The 17,283-nt window shown below is 43.7% G+C and overlaps 1 protein-coding gene across 1 annotated transcript in view; it reads left to right on the forward strand.

The window, feature by feature from the left end:
• Positions 1-6,942: 6,942 nt before the first annotated feature.
• MAP1A (microtubule associated protein 1A) overlaps positions 6,943-17,283 on the forward strand; it is a 32,066-nt gene continuing 21,725 nt past the window's right edge. Inside the window, exon 1 of the mRNA XM_058847032.1 lies at positions 6,943-7,013. The gene's annotated coding sequence lies outside the window, so the exon portion shown is untranslated. The remainder of the gene's footprint in view (positions 7,014-17,283) is intronic.

Below are 17,283 nucleotides of genomic sequence, written 5' to 3' on the forward strand. Positions count from 1 at the left end.
GTTATGTGCCTTCAGGTAAGTGAATGGTTTGAGTTTGACCTAATCCTACTTCTTTGCCTCTGAAATGTTAGTGAGTAGGAAAGATTCTGTAGAAAAACCTGCAGTAGACAGACTTCTATAAAGAAAATTCTCCTTGGATCACTGTTCTAAAGATGGCATTTGCTTGCATTTTTATTCCTATTTCATGGGGATGAATAATTTGAAGTGGTTATTGATTTCCCTTCCTCCCCTTACCACACCCCCACCACCTATTTGTTCTCCTTCTCTGGTTTCATCTGAGCTAGATCTTTGCAAGAAAGCATGTGCTGCAGTGCTGATCTTATTATACAGGAGAGCATAAACCCAGGAGAGAATAGTGCCTGAAATGGATGTCCTGCTTGATCCATGTCTGAAGAATATTTGCATATTTCTCACAGTTTCCCTTTTTCTTGACTAAGCAGATTACAAGCAGAAAGTGTCTAGAAACCATGACATCCTAAACATGCACACAACTTACTAGCACTAGTTTGGAGGGACTAATGTTTTATCTCTTTAAATTTAAAATATGGCTAAAGGAGTAATTTCTGTTCTGTAATCATAACATGGTTATTTCTGTGGTATCTTTGCATGTAGTATGTCCTGTAACTGTTAGTTTTTCCTAGAATTTTTAGCTTGTCTTAAAACCTGGATTTATTGTGAGAGAAGCCTCAAAACAATGCCTTTTAAATCTGCCTGGACATGACAGGTAATGGTTTCTACTGCCTCACAAAATGTATCAGAGCTGTTTTGTATTGCTTACATAAAAATGTCTGCATCTAAGTTTTCAATTCTAAATATTACACAAAAAATTAAGTACCTCTAGTGGTTTCATTAACCCCTGGTATGGGTTAATAAAAAATGCACCACTTTTTAAGCAAGTCATCTCCAGTCAATGTCATGTAAACATGGAAGTGTATACAGAGCTTCAACCTTCCCAGCTGTATGTCGTCTTGGCAATTTCACTTGTGCCACTGCCAATTCTAAATTCTTCTCTACCCTCTCCGCAGCATCCTTTTGGTTTCTCTGCCAGATTTAGCTCCTGCCTGCCATTTGTGACATCTTTGTTGTTGCCACTGATGCCTGTTGCCTCTCTCTTAAGATCCTGCTGTGATTTTTGTCACAGCTTTCCTACCAGCTCCTTGTCTGTAGAGACATGTGTTTGCTACCCAAATAACAGGCAGGGCATTTGCTGTTATTGGTGCCTCTGGACTGATGCTTCTCTCCATGAGGGTGTTAGCAGCCTTTGCACCCCTGTTCAGGCCTTTAAGACTGAGTTAAAAGAGCAGGTTCCCAGGAATCCATTTTTGGGGCAGCTGGTACTTTTTCTAACAGGTTACTGTCTGGTCCAGAGCAAGAATGTGATCTGAGGCAGTTAAATGTGTCTGGAAGGAAAAATACCCTCTGCTTGAAGAGGAAGCTTGCACCAGGATTTGGCTCATATTGCTCCTCACATACTGCCTTGGTTGCATTACTTTCTTACTTTCAGTGACAGACCTGAGTTGTCCCTTCTCCTTTGCTCTCTGTGTCTGAGGGGAAATGTGGGAAGCTTTGCTGTGTCTAGGGGTGCCTTCGTGTTGGCTACATGAAGAGAGGTACAGCCAACTCCAGCTCTGGCAGAAGGCATGATAGATGTATGCAGCTTCTTGGAGAAGTCTGTCCTTGAACTCAGTGTAATTAGGAAAAAAACAGGGTTTTATCCCAGTGTCACTAAGAAACTGCTGGGATTTGATCCTGGTCCTCCTCCCTCTCTGCCACCCTTCTGGGTGCTAAGGAGTCATGCTGCACTTAGACAGTAACAGAACTGCACTGTTCTCACTGTGCTCTGGTATTTGCCTCAGTCCCTTTTCTCATTTTCCTGCTGGCCTTTTAGTACTGCTTGTGTTTGCTCCAGTTTTACAGCCTTGATTTATAAACCTCCTTATCCTTTCTACTGAGACTTCTAGACAGGTCATCTTCCATTGTTTTCCCTGAAGGTTTGCAGTTGCTGAGTTAAATTAGGATCACCATTTTTAAAACCTTATTTTCTGGGGCAAGAAGAACCAGAATCTCGCCACTGAAAACTCACAGGGTTCATGAATTTGTTCAAAGTAAGAATTGGAAAAGAGGTTGGTAGCAGGTGCAGACAGTCTCTCTGGGCCTGCATTACGGATGCTATTACCACAAAAGTAAAACCTTACTTGAAGAAGAAAATGATACAAAAATAAATGGAATGGATGACTTCGGCTCTCCATCTTTAAACTTGAAAAATTCCACATTAGACGTGCTAATTCTCAATAGCTCAGATAATAATCACTTCTTGGGCCCTGAAGCATCAGAAAGATTAAAACATCATTCTCAAATTAAGGAAGAGAATCCTAAATATGTAACTGTATTGTTATATATAACAACAACAACAAAAACAACAACAATAATAGTAATAATAGTAATAGCAATAATAGCAGTAATAGCAGTAATAGCAATAATAATAATAATAGTAGTAGTAGTAGTAGTAATAGTAATAATAATATAACTGTACCTGCAAAGCTATCTGAAAGAATAAAATACTTTAGGGATCAAAGGTTACTTTAAATAGAACTATACTAACAACCAAAGGGTTGACACTGTATTTCAGAAATGGTTATTTAAAAATAGAGAAACTTGATAAAAGTGGGAAACACCTCTTTGGTCAGAATTTAAGCTAACATACAGATTAAAAAGATACAAATACCTGTAAATAAGAAAGGAGATAGGAAGACTCATTAAACAGTTGCAGAGAATGATGCAGTATTCAGCAAAAATAAGTGTCCTTTAGGTACATCCTAATGAAGCCTGTAGAAAAAGAGTAAAAATTGCTGTATCTTGACAGAAATGAAGATAGGCAAGAGGATTTTAGAAGTGATTTGCCAAAGACTTGAACTAGTCAGTTCATTTCTTTGATTGAAAGCAGATAGCCTATGGAAGTCAGTAACTAGATAGTCAAAGCAAAGAAATCTTGCAAGAGGACAAATGCAAACAAATCCTTGTGCTTCTTGACAGGTTTTTTCTGTCCAGTGTGCTCTGGTGAGAGCTTAATGCCTCTGCTCTTGGATGTGCTGTGATAGCTTTGTGCAGTGAGAGCTTGAAAGCTGGGATGCAGACTAATGGAGAGGTCAGAGTTCTGTGCACCCAGAACTCTGCGTTTCACACAAAGGTGTGGGGAAAGAAATATATTTTACTCAAATTAATGTCTGGGCAATGTCTGGGTCAGGCCATGGTTATTCTTTGTCCCAAGGCTTTCAGAAGATAGTATATTCTTGATTAGAATATCTTTTCTTGTTAAAGTCTTTGGCCTAGAGTTTTTAAGAAAATCAAATGCTTTTGAGCTTAAGATGGTAGATAGCTTGGAGCTTTTGTTCAGAGAATCATGACCTTTAAACTCACTGTAAGACTTATGCTTTATCTGTATTTTTTGAGATCTCATACTTCATTAAAACATACAGCCTTCATTTATATAAAACTGTTTTAAACATTATAGTAGAGAAAAACATGGAGATGTGACCCTGGCTCCACCCTAAAATTTGAAAACAACAGAAAAACATTTTAAGAACTGACTTTTTATATTTATGCTGGCCTAGGGGAAGACCCTGTCTATAGCTTCTTATTATTTATGATCCAGGGCATTCCTTTCAGTGTGATACTGGCTCAGGTGTGTAGCGATGAAATAAGTGTTCACATTTTTAACAGCTTAATTTCATGTTTAATTACATATCCTAGTTAGAAAGGAACTACAGCTAACATCCCAGGAAGCTTTGTGGCCTTTTCAAAGCCATGAGGACAGGAAAGAGCCCAAAGACAGGATCTTTATTTCAAACCATAATTGTCAATTTGACAAAATGGAAAAAAGTGATTTGAGGTTTTTTAGCATAAAGAGGGAAAAACTCACTGTCTCTTTTATAATTCAATACCTGAAATAAATCTATCTTTGCATCAGAGAATAATAGTGTCTTTAAACTTCTGTGTTTGAGTGGTTGTTGGAATTGAGCCTCAATGAGCCCCATCTTAGTACTGGTCTTGGTGCTTGGTCTGTGAGGTTCCTCACAGATCAAGTGAATCTCCTGATCTCCTGAAGGACTGAGGAAATGGAAGTGACCTTGATCATAGCTCTAGGTCTTCCTGGTAGAAGCTCAGTGCCCCTTTTTTAGGACCTGGAAGAGCCTTGAAGATTGGTGAGTTCTTTCCTTATTAGTTCCCTTTTTCTTTTGCTTTTGACGACTGTATTTGGGCTTATTGCTAAATGTTGTTTTCTTTAAAAGCTGAAAAGAAGAGATTATCTGCAACTGCTACCTGATCATATGAAGGCTGGAGTGCTGCCTCAAAGAACATGTGTGCAAGAGGCTTCTTAGGCCGCTTAAATAACAGGTGCATGGTGAAGGCAGCAGCTGCTTTAAGAACGTCTTCAGTTTTAAGAAGAGTTTTGCTGGTCAAACAGTACACATATGCTGTGCTTTATGAAAACCACCATACATCATAAATTCTTGTGCTTTGTAAAAGAACACTTGCAAAGTATGAAAATAATACATTCCAGTTCGCTGGGGTAAAAAGACCGTAAACAGAGAGGGAAACTAGAGACAATAGATGCTCCAACCTTCAGACATGAATTTCATAGACGTAGTTGTTTCTGATGTAAAGTCTCAACAGCAACTGGAAGATGCAAAATTTTTGTGACTTATAAAGAAGTATTTTGAGGCAAAAGAGAAAAGAGCATGACATAGTGTTGAAACAATATTGTTTCCTTATAAAATAAGATCATGGATGGAAGATAACAAATTGGTCTGTTTATATATTAAAAAGGCTTTAATGCACTTAAAGATATCTGGCTAGTTCATGCTTTAAAGTGTACTTGCATGAGTGTTAATAGGAAGGGATTTTGAAACAATGACTAATATCAGGAAATGTCCTGATTAGACAGTAAAATCTAATTTTGCTGCTTGAAATAGAATATATCAATATTTTAAAAATCAATACAGGAGGAGATCTTGCTGCTCCAAATATCCTGCTAGGGGCTAAATTTGATCACTGATGTAGTGGGTGTAGAAAAGGCTTGCAGAGTTTTGTGTCACTGTATGAAATGGCCTGAGGTATATTCCCTTCCTGGATGTGCAGTGGGAGCTGCCATTCTGGAGTGCTCTGAAAAATCTGCTGATGGCAGTGCAATTTCCAGTGTGGGTCAGTTCTAGACCCAGACTATGTAACCCCCTCCCTTTAGTCCTACACCATTGGCACTGCTCTCTGAAGTGACAGACATGTCTCAGTGTTCTGGGTTTATTAGGAAAGACCCAAAGAACTTCTCAAGGGATAAAATTGTCCCTGGGCTACCCACCTGGGCAGTTCTTACACTGAAGTAGACGATGTTAACTCAAATATTAAGAAGCCTAGTTTATATGAAGCAATAATAGCAAATAAATCCTCCTGCTTTGTCTTCAGCACTGCTACATAGCAGCACCTTTAAGGTAGTATCCTTTGCTCACCCTGTGCATCTTTAAGCTGAAAAAGGGTACTGCACATTTGCAGTCATCTCTATCTCCACCTTTTTACTTGGTTCTTTTTGTTCACGTTGACTATGCAAAACTCTTCAGCTTGTATTATACTGGTTATAGTGGGATGACAAGTATGATGGGTAGTGATAATGACTCCCTCTGTTTTGAAAAATGTTCATTGTAATGCACAGGGGACCCATAGCATGGAGCTATTTTCTTCATAGTTTGTCCTTTGAGAATATTTAACCTTTGCTCTTTTTAAATAGGATGTTAAGATGCAGCTATGCTACCTGGCCAAAACATACAGAAATCTAAGATGTTTGATGCAGTGCATTGATTTTTTTTTCCTCAGGTTTACAGATTTTTGCCACTGATTGGCATCATCTGAAAGCTACAGAAATGAAGATTCTGGTTTGGGTTTCTTTTTGAAGTTTAAAACCTAAAATTCTGTGATATTTTTATTTCTGAGCATTCCATTGTGCCTGACAGTCCTTCTAAAATCATTGAGAGGGAGACCTGCTGTGGGGCCAGCAGGATATCTCCAGCTTTCACAGTTAATCCTGGAATCTAGAAGTAAGCCAGCATCATGTGTAAGGCAAGCAGGGCAGTGAGAGTGCTTTCAGTTCTTGCTGTGGGGAAAAAAAAATAAAAAAAAAAAATCACTATTGCCAACTAGCACACCATAAAGTAATCTGTATAATCCAATGCTGGACTAGGATGCATGAGCCCAGCAAAGCAGAAACGAGGAGGCACAATTATTTGCAAGTGCCTTGGAGCTGATTCTGGTTATGAAACAACTTGCAAGGTTCCCAGAAAACAGTGTAAACATTTATCTGAAAACATGCTGGAAATGGGTCTCCAGAGGTCGAATATCTGCTACTCTTGCCTCACTCATTCGCGTTCATTGTCTGTCAGTGTGGTCCAAGCTCACCGCTGAGCCGTGTCTGTGCATGAGCAGCCGGGTGCCGGTGTGCGGTGTCAGGCACATCTGTCCCCACTGGGTAGCTGAGACTGCGTCCGGTGGTTCGTGTCGCTTGTCTTTAACTGGAGGAGCAGCTCTGCAGCAGGAGTCCGACGTGAAGTTCCAGTTTGAGACACTTAAGCCGAAGGCGCCCAAGGTGGGATGGGGAGCACCGCTCCGGGAGCTCGTGAGGAGCGGCCTGAGAGTGATGGGAAAAGCGTTCAGCCAGCCGGAGCCAGTGTTGGCCGGGGTTTGACCTGTGCTGGGTGTTTCGGAGCGCGGGGACAGGATCTCGGTCCTCGCCGTCGCCCGGAGATCGAGAGGAGAGTGGCACGGGGCTGGCCGAGGAGCACCGGAGCAGGCAAGGCCGCCCGTGGGGATGCTCCGCGGTGCGCAGAGGGTTAAACCGGCCGGCACGGGCTGGGGCGGCGGCTCCTCCCCGCCTCCGTGACACGGCAGCCGCTCGCCGCAGCCCGGGCCGTGCCGCCGCATCCTCCGCGCTCGGGGCAGCCGAGCGGCATCGCTTCCCGGCCAGGATGGTAGGTGCATCTTCCTTCCCCACCGGCCCGGGGCGAGCAGCAAAAGGTGCCGGGGCGGTCGGGGGTGACGAGCTCCGGTATCGTGGAGGTTGCGAGATGAAGGCGGCGGCGCTTTGTTCGCGCTCGGATGCTGCTCATTGCTTTGGAAGACGTTGGTCGGCCGGGGAGGACGGGCCCTTCTGGGGAGGTAACGGGGGATATTGGTGACGGCAAGCGGACCTGCCCGGGCTCTGCGCTCCTGTGCGCGGTCCCGGTGAGAGCTGGTGGGGCTGCGCAGCCCTGCCAAAGGCGCAGGTGAGGAGACGCAGCTGCGCGGAGCGCTCATAGCGGGTGCGGGTTTATTTCCTTGGAATATGGGGGGGTTGAGGGGGATTAGTAACAAGAGTGGGAAGGTGGCTGCGGATGGAGCTTGGGGTTTCTATGATTTGCGGACCTTGTTCCTCCTCAGCTGTCTGTGCTCGAGTATAGGAACAAAACCCAAATTCCTCAGCTGCTCAGCTGCTTGCCGCACTTGTGTACTCAGCTCAAACACAGAGAAGGATGTATGAAGATGGGTTTAGAGAAGAATCTGTAGAAAATACTCTGCCTGTGAGGAGCATAAAGAGTCCTGCAGCATTATGTTTTATCCTAGTACAGTCTTCCCTGAAGATCGTGTGCTTCTGAAGAAGGGAGGAGGTGGTACAAGGCATCTCACACATGCTGCCTTTGGGCAAGGCTTGACGAAGGACGGTATTAATGTCTGTATCACCGTTCAGCTCCGTGCTGATGCTGGAATGAGGCTAATGCCAGGCAGGAGGGGGAGGGTTGTTAAGGTGGACTGTGATGCTATTGTTTTGATGCAAGAGAGATACATCTTCTTTTGCAATTTCTCTGCCCTTTGGTGCTGCACGCCCACATATGAGTAGTCTTGAAGTAGCTGAAGTCTGACTTCAAGCTTCACAACACTAAATTCTTCCAGTACAGGAAACCAAAAAGCATCCAAATGCGTCCAGTGAGTGGGGGAGGAAAAAGGGAAGATTCCTGTAAAATGTAAGTGATGCAGCCTTTCTATGGCAGCAGAGAGAGAAATGTGGCCAATCTTGGAGCTGATTTTCATCCCAATGGGCTATAAGCAGGGACTTTGTGCTTAAGAAATGAGAATAACAAAATGCTTTCTTTTTCCTAGCAGTAGTCCTTTGTCATCCTTCACCTTGCTGTACTGCCCTTGTAACACAGAGGGATAAGGGGCCAGGTGTCTCTTTATCATTAGCTCTCCTGCACTACCGGTGGTAGTGTGTGATGATGACACCTTTGTAGTCACAGACACATGAGGTTATATTTTATTAGGGTATCTCTAGCATTCGTTAGTGTTGCTACCAACAAGCTTCTTGTTAAAAGTGTTAAATTATCTGTATGCTAGAGCTGAAATGTGTTGAAGTATTCCAAAATACGGCCTTTTTTCTCCAGGGTTCAGAACTAGAGGAGCCAAAAGCATGGTTTGTCACTGCACAGACCTGGGTATGTGACCATGAATATCTGTCAGACACTCTTGTTTTGGCTAAGAGGGAAAATGAGAAGAAGCAAAACCTCCTTGACCAGAGAGGGAGCAATGAAGAGAAGTCAGTAGTGATGCCAACAAAAGCTTTCTTAATATAGAAGAGAGGGGGCTGAGAGTGCTCAGACTGGGACTGTCAGTGATGTAGGGAGGGGAAAAAGGAGGGAGCTGTAATCAGTGTGTCATTGATCACACAGTGAGCTTGGAGGGGAGGAGCATGGCTGCTGCACACTCACACACGCAGAAACACACGCACGCACACACACACTGCGGCAAATTCTGCAGCTGGTGCCTCCTGGCTTGTGACTGCAGAAAAAACAAGCTCCGGTTTAAACTCTCTGATCTCAGAGACGAGGCTGTTTCTATTCCAAGTTGCTCTGGTTCTGCTGTGAAAAGCCCTGCAGGCTGGGCACTGTTCCAGAATGACAGGGATTCCTCTTTCTTCTGCTGGGGTAGGGGCCTTTTTGCTGTGTAAGGTCAGTATCCTCTCTGTCTCCTTGATGGCTCCGTACTGGTTGGCTGCATCCAGCCTGCATGTCTGTCCTTACAATTTCTCCAGCAAGTAGTTGCTGAATTGGGACACATTTTTTCCTCCCCTCCTTTCTTTTTGCATGATCTGGCTAGGCCAGGCTGTGAGATCTTCCGCCCTACTCCCATTCTGCAGATAGAGAGATGTGTAGCTGTGCAGTAGTTTCTTTCCTGACAAAACAATCCACCTCCTGTCATGTCTTTTTGCCACTCTTCCTCATGTCTATCGTGCTGGCATACCTGAGTCACATCCTCAGCAGGTGTGGTGGTAAATGGATGATAGACCGGATCACAGGAACATGGTGAGCAATTTCCAGCTCTTTGGTGAAAGCAGGGAAGCTGCATGTGTGTGAACAAAAGGTGCAATGTGTCTCAGAAGGGCATAGCTGGACACCAGGGGAAGGGCAGAAGAGTGGTTCCTCAGCATGAGTTTCTGTGGGATGCGGCTTGTGCTCTTTGTACATGTTCAGACACAGGCTTTCCTAGGTAACTCCTGGGATGCATCTCGCAAAGGAGGAAGAAACTCAGAAGCAGTAATACATCCTTGTGATAGGCATCTGAGTAGAGAGATCTTAGTGAGTGCTGCTTTTAGCAGAGCCCAGGGTTGTTACAGGCATTATCACAGACTTTCCACTGCTCCTTGATGGGCAGAAGAGAGAGACCTCCAGTCCTTGAGAGGAGATGCTATGGGGCACAAAGCAGTTCAGATGGTCTGCTTAGCACATGGAGACCTGACAGCAGTAGCTAGTTTATAACATAGGGAGTGTCTTCCAGACTTAGTTAGGCAAAAGTACCTGGAGGAGAAAGGCAGGGAATAGAGATTTTCCAGAAACTGTGTATGGGAGAAAAGAGAACGAGCTATGTGTAAATGAATGCCTAAAATTATTATTCTGTGGAGAATTTACTTAGATGGAAAAAGAAGATTTATTTTTCTTTCCCCCCAAAAATCATGAATTTTCTGGACACCTACACCAGCCTAGTAGCTGTTACAGGAAAGATTAGAGAAAGTATTGAGCTAGTTTAGTTATAACTTCTTAGTTCGTATTTTCTCCATCCCCTTAGAGGTGCTTGGGTGCACAGTATGAATTCTTACACATATACCTTCTGTGTTTGCAGTAAACACTTTTCTTCTACTAAAACATTGAAATTAACAAGCTTCTGCCAGTTTTGTGAAAGTTGGTGGAGCAGGCAAGTGATCAGTTGGTGCCTTCATGGGAGCAGCGCACCTCTGTTTGTCCTGCACTCCCTGCTCGCACACCAGCTGTCAGCACGTGGCTGTCTCTAAGAATGCTGTCACTTGCACAGTTGGTAGTTCTGGCTCACAAGTGGAGCTGAGAGTATGGCACTGGATAGCAGGGAGTGTGGAGGAAGCTGGGATTATGGTGGTGGAAAAGAGCAGGGTGGACACACAAAAAGCAGTCTTCATGCTTCGCTGCGACTAAGCTCTGTGACTTGTTTTTACCTTTGCTTCACACTAAAGAAATTGAGATAAATTTCTACATGTGGTGACTTTAGGTCAGTTTTCCTCCTCTCACAGCTTCCTCTCAGGATTGCAGAAGTTAGTACTAATGGCACAATTAGTTATGTGTCCAGCTATTCAGGAAATTTCTGTCCTGATGTTTTATTCACAGATGAACACGAGCACTAATCTCCTTGGCCAGCAGGTTCTTAGTTCTCCTGAGACAGCCCTTGAAGTCTTGATTAACCAATCTCTCAAATGCAAAGAATAGTACTGGGTTGGCTTGTTTTTTGGTTTTATTTTTTAACAAGGAATACAATTTTGAATAATTTCTGCTTTTCCGAAAAGCAGCATTATCCCAGTGTCAGTATTTGTAAAGAAACTAGTGAGCCCTTTCTTTGCTTTTGAAAGTAAAGGCTTGAATATTTCCTCCAAGAAGCTGAAGGCTGAGAATCATCAGCTGAAGGAGACTTGCGAATCACAGTGGGGTAGGATTCAATATGCATGTCTGTTATCAATACATGCTACCAAATAACATTTGTGTCTCTTTGCACATGTTACTGTCATTCATGCACCTTCTTGGGAAGCACTGAAGTCTTTGGCAATTTGCTAGAACCTACCTCGGGGCTGTAAAAGTTTAGTGTTGCTTTTCACAACATGCTATAGCTACAGACAAACTGTGTTAACAAAGCATGGCTTCCTCTATTGGCTTTCAAGTTAAGAAATTCAGTTGATTGCTTTTGTACTTTGCTAACCTGTATTTTTTCACTGGGCCCTCATCTGTCAATTCTCTATTAAGTTCCAGTGCCCAAATTTTAAGTAATTTAGGAGAAAAACTAGAAGGAAAAGGCCATTAGTACCTCCCTTTTGAAAACTGTCTGAGGAACATTAGTCTGTCATTGGGCACTCCGGATGCTCTTAGAAGAGGAATGGGCAAGAAGCCAGTGATTTACCTTCTGGATGGCTGGATTTATGTTCTGAAAAGCTTACTAAAAGTGGATTAAGAGGGATAAGTTAAGTTGCAGTACTTGGACAGAAGTGCAGACATTACCCAAGCCATGTAAGAAGTCAGTGGCCCCAGTCAACAGTTACTCCTTTGCACAAAGCATTGGATAGGGTGGCTCTCTGTGCCTTTCTTTGACCCATGCAGCATTTTTCTGAAGAACCAGCTTGCAGGCTGATGGGTATAAGCATAATATGTGTTTTGGCCCAGTTCTTGGTTGCTAGATTTGCGCGAGAGTTTTATTTGTTATAGCTTTTCTTTCTTACTGTTGGTCCACATTCATTGGCAAAGACCATTGCTAAGGAAGGGAGAGGCAAGGCAGCAAGGAAGGCTCCTGTGCCTTCATGGCTCTGAGGGAACTGAACAAGCAAGAGGCCCTGAGAGAAATGTTTGTGGTGATGGAAACCTCCCCCGGCCCTTTTTATTCTCTCTGATTAGTAACTGGGAGAATAAAAGTTAGTAACTGGAATTCAGTCCCTGATTCCACTGTGTAATCTGTAAGCTGAAAGGGACCTGACTAGATGGGGAAGCAGGGGCTCCTGAGATGAAATAAGACTCAAGTGAGCTCATTTCAAGCAGACTGGTGAGAGGCAGTAGCTGAGTGGAGATGTCACCAGTATCACGACAGGAAGGTGGCCTGGACTACTCTGCTAGAAACCTCCTTGGCTGCTTCCAAACCCCTCTCCCTTCAGTGCTAAATGGATAGGCCATGTGTTTGCTGGCAGAAGGGACAGGAGGCCTTGAAGTTCTCAGCTTTGAAATAGCTTTTTGTTATTCATTGTCAATTTTTGTTATTCATTTGTCATTCATTATTGCTGTACTTCACCCTGTAAATCAAATCCCAGCAACCCAGACCATGCAGAGAATGAAGGGTCAACTAGATCCAAGAGTGCAGAGTCAAGATGCAACAAAGAAAGTTGTTTGCAGAGGAGAGCTGCATTTTCGCAAGGGCTGGCAGAATACAGTCCTGTGCTTCACCAACCACCTCAGCCACTTGGAGTTCACAGCTGGTTTAATATTTGTATCTTCATGAGGGCTGACATTCAGCAAGTCATCCTAAAAACAAGCAAGGGAGACAAGAAAACCTACTTGGGATGAGACTGTTAACAGTACAGAATAGGAATGAGGTTTAAAGTCTCCAAACAGTTGCTGTGTATCAGAGGCAGGATTCTCTTGCCAGAAATTTGGCATCTCAATAGGCAAAAAGGAGGAAATCTCAGAGTTATTTCTGTGTGTATGCAGCTATCCCTGCTCTTATACAATTAAGTTCTCCCTGCCTCAGTCAGTTTGTCATATTGATCAGCTGAGAAGTTTAAAAAAAAAAAGAGTGAGAAATGGAACAGCTGTGCCTCCAAGTCAGTCAGAGTCAGCATTACCCAGATACTTCTCAGCTAGGAGAAACATGCAGTTTTCTTCAGTCTGTGCTATGTTCTGGCTGTAAGAGCATTTGTTCTGGGATGCACATTCTTATTAAAATTAAGAGATAATGACTTACAGGAGTCTTCATCTCTGGAAACTGAAACAGGGTATCTGCCTCAGTGCCAATGGGAGTGGTTTTGTGGAACCCCTGTTTCCACAAACTCCCAGCTGAAGTCCAGCTGACACAGGAAAGTAAAATGTTAATTTGGTTTCCAAAGGGACCAGCTGTAATAAGTCTGCCAGTGGTTGGTGGAGTGAGGACACCAGATAAGAGGGTGTCTTAAAGTGTGTTTAGGTTTTCTTTTGTGGATTTAGCTGGAGACATTTAAGAAGTCACAGCTTTAGCTCTTCACAGCTGGAGGCTATGTCTGTGTGCAGGGCTTCATTCCTGATTCATGCAAATGCCACACACTGTTCCCCAGCAGAAGGATGCAAGGCCTACATGAGTTAGCAAAGTTGCTGCAGGTAACAGAACACTTTTTGTGGCCAATCTAGCACCTGGCAAGCTAGGTATTATCTCAGTGGTGGTATAACTTCCAGTTGAGGGGCTGTAACTTCTGGAAATACATGAAACTGTTGCCAAAGTGAATATCTACATCTTCAATTAGTGGTTCTAAAATGGCTGAGCTATCAAATTGCTCTTTAGCATAAAAGTGAGACAGTATGTGCAATTAGGGAGCAATGAGATGGTTGCTATGGTATAGAAATAGAGGTTGCCTGGGAGAGGAGCTGTAGATGGCATGAAAATATCACAGGGAGGAGGAAAGATGGGAAGCAAAGGCAAGTGGTTAGCAGGAATATCTCCTGGGATGTGGCAAGTGCCCACAACCTCCCACACCTTAAGGAATATTTCATCTCCTTCTCTTGCCCTGCTGCTGGTTCACCTTTGTAGTAAATCCCCAGGAGGCAGTCAATCATTTCACAGAGCCTGCTCGTACTTTAAAACATGATCAGTTCTCCTGGCATGCAGTAACAGTATGGTAAGGTGAGTTATGAAATATCTCTGGTATTGTACATAAAAGGAAGCCTGAGAACACTTTCAGATTCCTCAGCCCTCTTCCTCCTGACAGATTCAGCCATGTTTCGAGAAACCAGATCTTGTTCTCCTTCACTGCTCCCTGGTCCTACCAGAGATACTCTTCTTTCTACTGGTTTAGTGCTGTGTTTTTCCTTTCTCTGTCCCTCCTAGTATGGTTCTCAATTAATTTCACTTTTTCACTCTGTTCCTGTTGAGAGCCTTTTTTTCCTTTGTGGAGCTGTCTTGCTGATGTTGTCTTCTTTCTGTAGCTTCTTGAACCAAGTTCTCTGATTGCAGAGTTCTGTAGCTTTTAAGGCTTTTGCTCAGCCTCTGAGCTGTTCTGAAGTTTGTGACTTTCTGATGCTTTCTTTTCTGATGTTAGCACCTCACAGCTCCTTTTACACTGAGTTGGATTGCGGCAGTGTTTTGTGGAAGTGCATGTGTGACTGGTTGTCCATTTGTCCTCCTGAAGACAATTGTGTGGGTGTTCTGATTGGACGCTTGAGAAAAAGTCCTCAGACGAGCACAGAATGCATCATCAGCTCTGCTCTGGCTCCCCTGATGCTCCTGCATATGCTGTGTGCTTCTCTGTTCAGTCCTCTGTGTGCTGCACTGACAAGCCCTGCCAGGGCTGGGTGTAATCCCTGTCACCCTTTTCTCCAGGTACAGAGCCACACAGCAGGAGAGCTGTATAGCTGGAATATGAGCAATAGCGGTCAAAATACCATGTGTACCCAAAATTCCCCTCAGTCCACAACTGGGGTATTAGCTAAAGCCAAAGCCAGCATCTGGAGATTTGGCCTCATTAACAGGCAGAAGTTGGTGTAGATGTGCCTTCAGTCTGTACAGAATGCTTTACTTCATAAAGATGTTTTAATTATCTTCCCTCTCTCTGCACACTGCTTTGTACTTTCCTGTGCTTTGTTTATTCAGTTCCTCCAGATAAGGTGTATCTCCACACATCCACAGGACTTTATTTCAGTAGTGCTGTGTTTTTAACTGTGTGACTCAGTATCTCAATATGAAATATCATCAAATTATATTTTGAAATATTCATAAAAAATAAAAACTCATACATATGACATTTGCCTGCTCAAACACCACTGACTTCCCCTTCTATTCTAGGTGCTGTTTAAAATTGCTCATTTTAAGCCCTGGTTGCATCTGTGACCTGTTGGGTGATGGTTTCCACTGCTCCACAGGCAGCACATGGCTCTGCCCTGGCCCTCCCTGGCAGGGCCTCAGCACTTTGCTGCAGTTTCTTGCCTCTCAATTTTCAGATGATTTTCATATTTCTGTTAAAAAAATGTTTTCTCTTTGCTGGTGTACAGTGAGTTTCACTGAGAAAATCACTAGAGAGCCCCTTTGACGGGACAGATTTTTTGATTTAGCCACTGACAAATAAATATTTCTCTATTTCTGCAGAGTGTTTGAAGACGTAAAAATAGAAAGTATATGAAATAAATCTTTACAGTAGACTTTTTCAGACTATGAGAGGCAGAACACTTGCTGCTGGACCACAAAGCACTGTCTGAAGCCAGTTCCTCATCATTCTCAACTGCTGAATCATACTAGCAAGTTAAAACTACAGCACTTTCCCAAAAATCTTATGAAAATAAGTATCTACTGCAGCTATCACATGTTGTGTCAGGAGGGAAGGAAGCAGTGAGACCGCCCTTTTGCTGTGATCTCCAGTGATCTGGCTAAGCCCTTTGCTCTGCTCTTATCTGGAAGAGCAACAAAGGTCCCAGCATTGCTGGGAGCGTTGCATTGCCTCAGGCTCTGGAAGGCAGTGGTCAGACATGGCAGCCAACCACCTAGGACTCAGAATCTCTCTTAGCCTTTTCTGGGGGGTTTCTGCCAAGTTCTAGCTGTATTCCTCACCTGGTGTCTCTCTCCTTACCTTGCCTGAGAGTCTCCTCTCATCTGGCACCAAACTGCCATTAAATGGTAAGGAGGAACAGAGTGGGACTTGTCCTGTCATTGTGATAAACAAATCCAGGTGCATCCCTGGGGTGAGAGAAATTGTGTTTAAGTTCCTGAACTGGAACCACCACATGAGGACCTGAATGGTGAATCCACAGTTGTTGGCTGTGTATCGGCTGCCAAATCAAACTTTGTGTTTATTTTTTAACTCCTGAGCCTACCTCGCTAGCTGGCAGAGCTTCTAGATCTCCATCAGCCGGAGCTGGTCCCATCTGCCAGCCATACACTGTTCAGGTTGCCTGCTGGAAGAAGGAGCTGTGTGCTTTTCAGGTGCTGGGAGTGTGATATTGCTTCCAACAAGGGCACATTCCCTCCTTTCCCTCAGTACTGGACTACAGGGGTAGCCCTGGTCCAGCAGAGGAGTGGGTCCATAGTGCAGCTGGACACAGGGCTGTGTATGTGCTCAGACAGGACGGGACCCCGCTCGGAGCTCAGTGCAAAACCTTTTCTCATTTTCCTCTGGTCTTTACAATCTCCCTCCCAAGGAGCTGTGGCTTGCCATACTTGGTACAGTCCTGGAGTGTTGGTGAATGACTGTGTTGTTTCATTCTCTGAATGGACACCATTTGGGGCTGGATCCTTTTTCTTCCATTGGCACTGCAGAAGCTACAGTTAGAGACTTCACAGAATGAGTCATTTACTAGCTCAGTGTTATTATGTAATTTCAGAGTGAAGGAAATGTCAGTCTTTCAGCTTGCACCAGCTCATGTTAATTATGCAAATATATGCACTCTAAGAACCCTATGCGTGGTTTGATTGTCTTCAGAGGTGGACTTTGTTCAACAGACATCAGGAAGACCGTGTGATCCCAGGCTCAGCTCTTTGCTGAAGTGTAGGAAAAGGTACTAAGACATAGCGGTATCTAGAATCTTCTTGTTAGTCTTTTCAACACTGTCCCCTTGAAGAGGAATGTTCATGTCAGCTAAGACAGCCAGAAGTGAGGAAGAGCTGGTTTTTAATCACTGTGGCTTGTGTGCCTTTTCAGACTCTGAAACTTCTGTATTATTTATCAATGCTATTTTAATCAATTGCTATTCACTTTACAGGTAGAACCTGGTAAGCCTAAATAATTTTAGGGACAAAGGAGGGGAGAGATGTTCCCTGAGGGAGGTAACGAGGGATAAAGAATGCATCCTGGGTGGGAAAGGGCTGATTTCTATGTGGTCAGACAAGCACTCTCCATCCTCTGGATGGCAAAGTCATGGGACCCATCAGACATGTACACAGAGTAGTGAGTTCCCTGCCGTGAGTTTTCTCTTTTATCGGCTAAACAGTCCCACCTGACTTCTCTCATCAAGATGTGCCAGTCCTTTAATCATCTTT

The sequence above is a fragment of the Poecile atricapillus genome, chromosome 11 (assembly GCF_030490865.1).
Source record: "Poecile atricapillus isolate bPoeAtr1 chromosome 11, bPoeAtr1.hap1, whole genome shotgun sequence".
Lineage (NCBI taxonomy): Eukaryota > Metazoa > Chordata > Aves > Passeriformes > Paridae > Poecile > Poecile atricapillus.